Source organism: Protopterus annectens, chromosome 13.part0, assembly GCF_019279795.1.
Source record: "Protopterus annectens isolate FY-2018-M chromosome 13.part0, PAN1.0, whole genome shotgun sequence".
Lineage (NCBI taxonomy): Eukaryota > Metazoa > Chordata > Ceratodontiformes > Protopteridae > Protopterus > Protopterus annectens.
The window spans coordinates 897,191,081-897,197,554 of NC_056747.1; positions in this window are offsets into that span (position 1 = coordinate 897,191,081).

The window sequence follows — 6,474 nt, forward strand, 5'->3', positions numbered from 1 at the left end:
ATTTCAATTAATGCAACCTTAATATATATAATTTTATATTATAATATTCTTTTAATTCTCTGTTCTTTTGATCTTATGATTCTGACTCTGACTCTAAATGATACTTCAACTCTCTCAAATATAACTAAAACTCTCTCTCCAATTATAATCAAAATAATTTTTTAAATATAAAGATAATATTATATACATTTATATTGATTATATTGTAGATTATACATAATTTGTCATTAATAAAGTATAAGATGGCTAAGAGTGTTTTTAAAAAATCTTATAATGTTATGAGAAATCTTATAATCTTATAAATATCTATCTATTCCTTATAAATCATATCTCATACAACTCTCTCATTTACATCACTCATCAACAACAATCAACTCTCTCTAAATCAATAATAACTCTCAATCAAAAAAACCACAAAAACTAACACTTACCACAAAATCAAAATTTACTCTAACTAATGATTAAAATAACGCTAATTTAACATTCTAAACTTTTAATAAATTTAATAAATTTGTTCACAATAAAATGCAGATCTTGTTCACATTTTTGTACTTTTCACATCCCACATTTTTTTTGGAAAATCATTCAAATCAACTTTCAACAAATGTAAATATCATAAATCTAAAATATATTATCAAAAATCACTACTACACTCTCTAAATACTTATCTCTAAATTGGATATGCATGTGTTAATACCAATATGTATATATCTGAAAAATATATATGTTCACTTATGCATGTGTTGGAATAATTATAAAATTGGTGTCATTATTTATTGGTGAACTGGAATAATTTTAAAAATCCCAAGAAGTTAACATTTAATAGCAGCAAAAGTGCAGGAAAAAAAATCCCAAAAATTAATAGAATATTAAATTTAATAAAAAGGTGTTTTATATTATTAATATACTATATTATATTTTCATTTTTTATTTTTATTTTTTTTTTATTTCAGATTTTTTTTTATGTTAATATTTATTTCAGATTAATACTTACCTTGATATATTTTCTTAAAGTATATTTTATATAAAATTTGTTTCATATGTATATATTTTGTTTGTAATTTCTCACATTTCATTTTGTTTCAAAATTCATCATTTAAATCTCTTTTTATTTTAATTTTTGTATGTTTTTTTATTTTTGTTGTTGTTCAATTTTTTTGTTTTATGAAATCAGAGAACAGATATGTGCAGGGGAAGAGAGTGGCTTAGTGTAGAAAATTCCTACAATTTATATAGGGTAAAAGCAAGAACGTTTCCATTTGGTTGATAGGTGTGAGTAGAGTTGGGTCTTGAAGTATTCCGTGTTAGGTATAGTCCTAAGTGAAGGAGGGAGAGAGTTCAATTTTTTGCCTAGAGACAAGGATAGTAGTAGCTGGCCAGCAGAATGTTTAGGTCTGGGAATGGAGATTAGGTTTTGGTGTTCTGATCTCAATGATCGGTTAGGGATGTAAGGGGGAAGGATGTTGAATAAATCTGGGCATTTTTCTGGGTAGAATATTAATTTGTGAGTGGTTGTTGAAGATAGTCAAGGTGGTTAGGGAGTTCTAACTAGTTCAGAGATTGAAGGGTAAGGCAGTAGTGGGTTGAGGTTTTGGATTTAGTGGTGAATTTAGAGATCTTATTATAGCAAGCTTCAAGTTTAGAGGTGAGGGAAGCAGACAGATTAGTTAGTAGAGGGGCACCATAAAGGAGAGAGGGAAGGAGGTAGGTGGTTGCTAAGGTGTGCCTAGAGGAGTTTGAAAGAAATAGATTATTCCTGTAGAGCGTGCCTAACCTTTGGTGGGGTTTTTTTATGTTTTGTTGTATGTGGAGATCGAATTTGAGGTGTTCATCAATGGCAATGCCAAGGAGTTTAGCGGAAGGGACCACTTCTATAGGAGTGTTGGTTTGGCTTAGGACGTTGAAAGTGTTTTTGTCAAAGGAAGAAGCCTTGGTAGGGTGGAAAATTAGTATTTTAGATTTATTGGAGTTGAGGGAGAGATGGTTTTTGTGCATCCAGTTTTCTGTAGTGGAAAAAGCTATTTGTGTTTTGGACAGAAGTTCAGAAAAGTTGGGGGTGGCACAAACTAAGGTAGAGTCATCAGCGTATTGGATGGCTGTAGTGTCAGGGAGGGCAGTGTGAAGGGTATTTATGAAGATGTTGAAAAGTGTGGGACCGAGGATGGATCCCTGAGGAACTCCGGTAGGAGTAGGTAAGAAGGAAGAGGTAGAGTCCTTCCATCTGACAGCCTGAGATCTGTCAGAAAGGTAACTGGAGAACCAGGAAAGAGTATTAGGGGAGAGATTAAGTTTGGAAAGATGAGAGAGAAGGTGTGTATTGGATATGGTGTCAAAGGCTTTAGAAAGATCTAACAGAACAGTGGATACAAGAAGACCAGAATCTCGGGCTTGATTAACAGTTTCTAAGAAGGAGAGTAGGGCAGTTATGGTGCTGTGGCCGGGGTGGAAACCATGTTGGGTGGGAGTAAGTAGCTGATTCTGAGTTAAGTAGGGTAAAAGTTGGTGGTGGACACATTTTTCTAGAATTTTAGATATTGAAGAGAGTAGGGCTATGGGGCGGAAGTTTGAAATAGAGGTGTTTTTACCTCCTTTGTGAAGTGGTAGAATGTAGGCAGAACGCCAAAGTTTGGGTACGTATGACTCTTTTAAGGATCGGTTGAACAGGATGCTAATTTGGAGAGCAATGCCTTCGGCTGCGCATTTGAGGAAGGAGGGGGGAATGTTGTCAGGGGCATTAGGGCATGGCTTTAATTTGGATAACAGCTTTTTTATAAACATTGTGGAAACTGGTTTGAGCTGGAACATAGAGGGGCTGTTATTAGGAGAGTTTAGGAAGTTGGATGGATTATTGTTGGGAAATGTTTTGGTTAGCTTAGTTATAGAATCTGTAAAGAAAGTGTTGAAGTGAGAGCTCAGTTCTTTGTCAGTTAAACTAGGGTCAGGGCAGGGGTTACTTCCTGACCGGGATGGAGAAGAGAGTTAACAGATTTCCAGAATTGTTTTGGGTTGTTATTATTATTTGACTGAAGTTTATTGTAGTAGTTTTTTTTTGTCCAAGGAGATTAATTTTTTTACTTGGTTGCGGAGTTGGGTATATTGGAGCATAGCAGAAGGCAGTTTACATTTCTGAAAAAGCTTCCAGGATTTGTCTCTGAGATGCATGGTATGTTTAGTCTCTTTGGTGAGCCAAGGAGCAGAATTGGCTTTGATTCGTTTGTTTCTTAGGGGACTAGGGAGTTAAGAGTATTTAGGAAGAAAGAGTTAAAATGCTCAAAAGCGTTGTCAAGGGAGAGAGTGTTAAGGAATTGCCAGTTAATTTGTTTGAAAATGTTAGAGAAGTATGTGGGGTTGAAGTTGCTAAGGTTACGAGTTTGGATGTAATTATGTTTGAATTGTGAGGGGTTAGCAGAGAGAAGAATGAAGGCAGGGAGATGGTCACTAAAGGAGTCAGACATAGTGCCAGAGAGAGAGATTTTGTTTGGATGGGAGACTAAATTCCAATCTATGATGGATCCTGGGGGGTGGATTTTGTTAGGTCGGGTTGTAGAGTGGATTACTTGGGAGAAGTTGAAAAGATTGATGGCTAGGGAGGGGGAAGGAGTGTTGATTTTGTTCCAGTCAATGTTGACGTCATCTAGAATAAAGGTTTCATTTTTTACTTCAGATGTGGCCCAGTGGAGAATATTCTCAAGAGTGGAGATATTATCACCTGGGAGATGTATAAGGAGATGAAGCAGATATTTTTGTGTTTATTGAGTCGGAGGAGACTTGTGGTTATTTCAGTATTTTTGAATTGAGGGGTTGGAATATGAAGGGGGATTATGTAGAGAAGGTTAGAGTAGATTAGGGCAGATCCTCCACCTTTTTTGTTTAATCGGTCACTCCTGAGGATGTTGAAGCCTGGAGGTAGGATTTCAGAATCAGAGATATGAGGTTTTAGCCAGGTTTCGGAGATGGCTAAGAGGTCAGGTTGGTTGTGATTGATCCAAGCATGACCATGGTGAATTTTGTTGTTAAGGCTCTGGGCATTGATAGTGAAGACCTTGAGGGTGCTAAGGAGGAAGTAGGAGAAGAAGGAGAAGGGGGGAGAGGCTTAGGTGAGGTACGGTAGGTAGGGGATGGAGGGAATGAGTTGTTTGTCCAGAGGCAGGGGCCAGGGTTAGGATGAATGTCTCCAGATAAGGCAAGGAAATTACATGAGATAACATGTATGCAAAGAATTAAGATTATGGGTGGTTTAAGCCCAGTGGCAGGTTGGAAGAGGTAGAATATATGACACCAAACTGTTAACCTGTGTAAAAAAAAGAGGCCCAGTGAACTGACATGCAGTAGATTCTTGAACACCTGGGTCATGTGCTTTTTATACAAAGATGGTTAGCAGTTCATCCAAGCTGGGCTAAACATTACAGCAGTGTAGTAGGACATTGATTTTAAAATAGTATGGGAAATACAGTAAAACGTCAGTCCAGGAGAAGGATACGTTGTGTATTGGTATAATAACTATGATCTCCATGAGCGGTTATTGTGATGGGGAATAGAACACATTGGTTGACCGCACTTTGAAGGCACTCTACAGTGAGTAACTTGGAATTTCATTTTCTGCTACCACCCTATCTTTTGCAAATTACTCATGTACTGACCAAGCCCATTAGGCATGTGTTCATTTTTAGAGGTGACCCAGGAGCACTGTCTACTTAAGTGATTTGATCAAAGTCATACAGTGTACAACACAGTAGGCAAATGGAGGCTGAAAGCATCATGTTCTGGACTACAGGAAGCATCTTCTTAATGGCTTGTAACCTTAATCTTCTCTACTGTGTGCCAGTTAACAGCCCATAGCTTTAGTCTTGTGCATTAACTAACCAAGACTGTAGCTCAGTTCTGCACAGCTAAGTTTCTTTCTTCTTAGATCTAGACTACATGCCCCTTCTACTTGTGTTTGTGTGTTATAACTTAGCTAGCTGAGTTAGGAGGGTGCATCTAGTTAATGTGCTGTCATTTCTTTTTTTGCATACTTCAAATCATGATCCTAATGTGTGCCATTTGAATGTCCCCACATATGTGACCTAAAGCACAAAACATTTCTAACTGTTCTAGCATCACCAAACACACAAACCAGGACCAGTTTGTGCTGCCTGGGAGAAGAGCACATTATTAAACAATGTTACTAGTGCCAACTTTTCAGTCCATTCACTAGTAGTTGTAGACATAAGCCTGAAGCTTTCATCACCATTAAAAGTGTAGTTCTGGAGAGTGGCAGGAGTACCAACAAACAATATGGCCCTTTGCATGATCTCATATTGGTGTCAGACAGACAGGAGGAATGTAATGGATCAGGAAGCCAGACTTCAACCAAAATCTCCTCAATATGGCTGCTGCTTGTAGCCTTTATTCAACTAATGCAAAATCAATGTAATACTCATTTTTGTTGTTGATGAAAGAAGCCGGAATGGTGCAGTCCTGGTAAACCATCTTGGAATGTGCATGTTGTGGTATTAGTACTGATATTCCCATGTTAAACCAACAGTAGTTGGAATCCACTTGGCATGCGCATGTTGTGGTATTAGTACTGATATTCCCATGTTAAACCAACAGTAGTTGGAATCCACTTGGCATGCGCATGTTGTGGTATTAGTACTGATATTCCCATGTTAAACCAACAGTAGTTGGAATCCACTTGGCATGCATGTTGTGGTATTAGTACTGATATACCCATGTTAAACCAACAGTAGTTGGAATCCACTTGGCATGCGCATGTTGTGGTATTAGTACTGATATTCCCATGTTAAACCAACAGTAGTTGGAATCCACTTGGCATGCTTGATTGCCAGAATTCCTTTGAGTTGTCTAACAAAGATTCAGCTTCTGAATTCATGATTTGCGATGTTTACTGCTGAGAAACTCCCATGAGTTCTCTTGTGCCAGATGGGCCACAGGATTGTTTCAGCCATAGAATATATGCAAGATATTTGATATCTGAAGAGATTATCCTTGCATATGTGTAGGTTCATAGGCTAATACTAGGCTGGCTGCCCTTGTGGGCCAATTTTAGCCTGGCCAAATTCCCCAAAGGTGAGAATCAAACCCTGTATCTTGTGTCTGTGAGGTAAACACTAACCCTTATGTCAACCCCTAACCAGGTATGCCCCTAGGAAGCATAGCTGAGCACCCATGTTATACCCCCCTTGTAGAACTTTCATAGCCTATCTCTGCCCCAGGCATGTGCTGCCCTGTGTGTGGAACCCTTCTACCCAGCATGAAATGCCTGCTTGTCATCTACTCATCACTACGTATGCTTAGTGAACCCAGGCCATTACTTGCTGGAGCTGTATGTATATGTCTGTCTACCTCCCCTCCCCTTGGTAGAGGATTCTGAGGTTTCTGATGATCGTATACTAGAGGTGATGACGACAATGAGACCACTGTCCTTATAACTCTCCTGCTAATCCCCCATTTTATGAAGAGACACAAGCT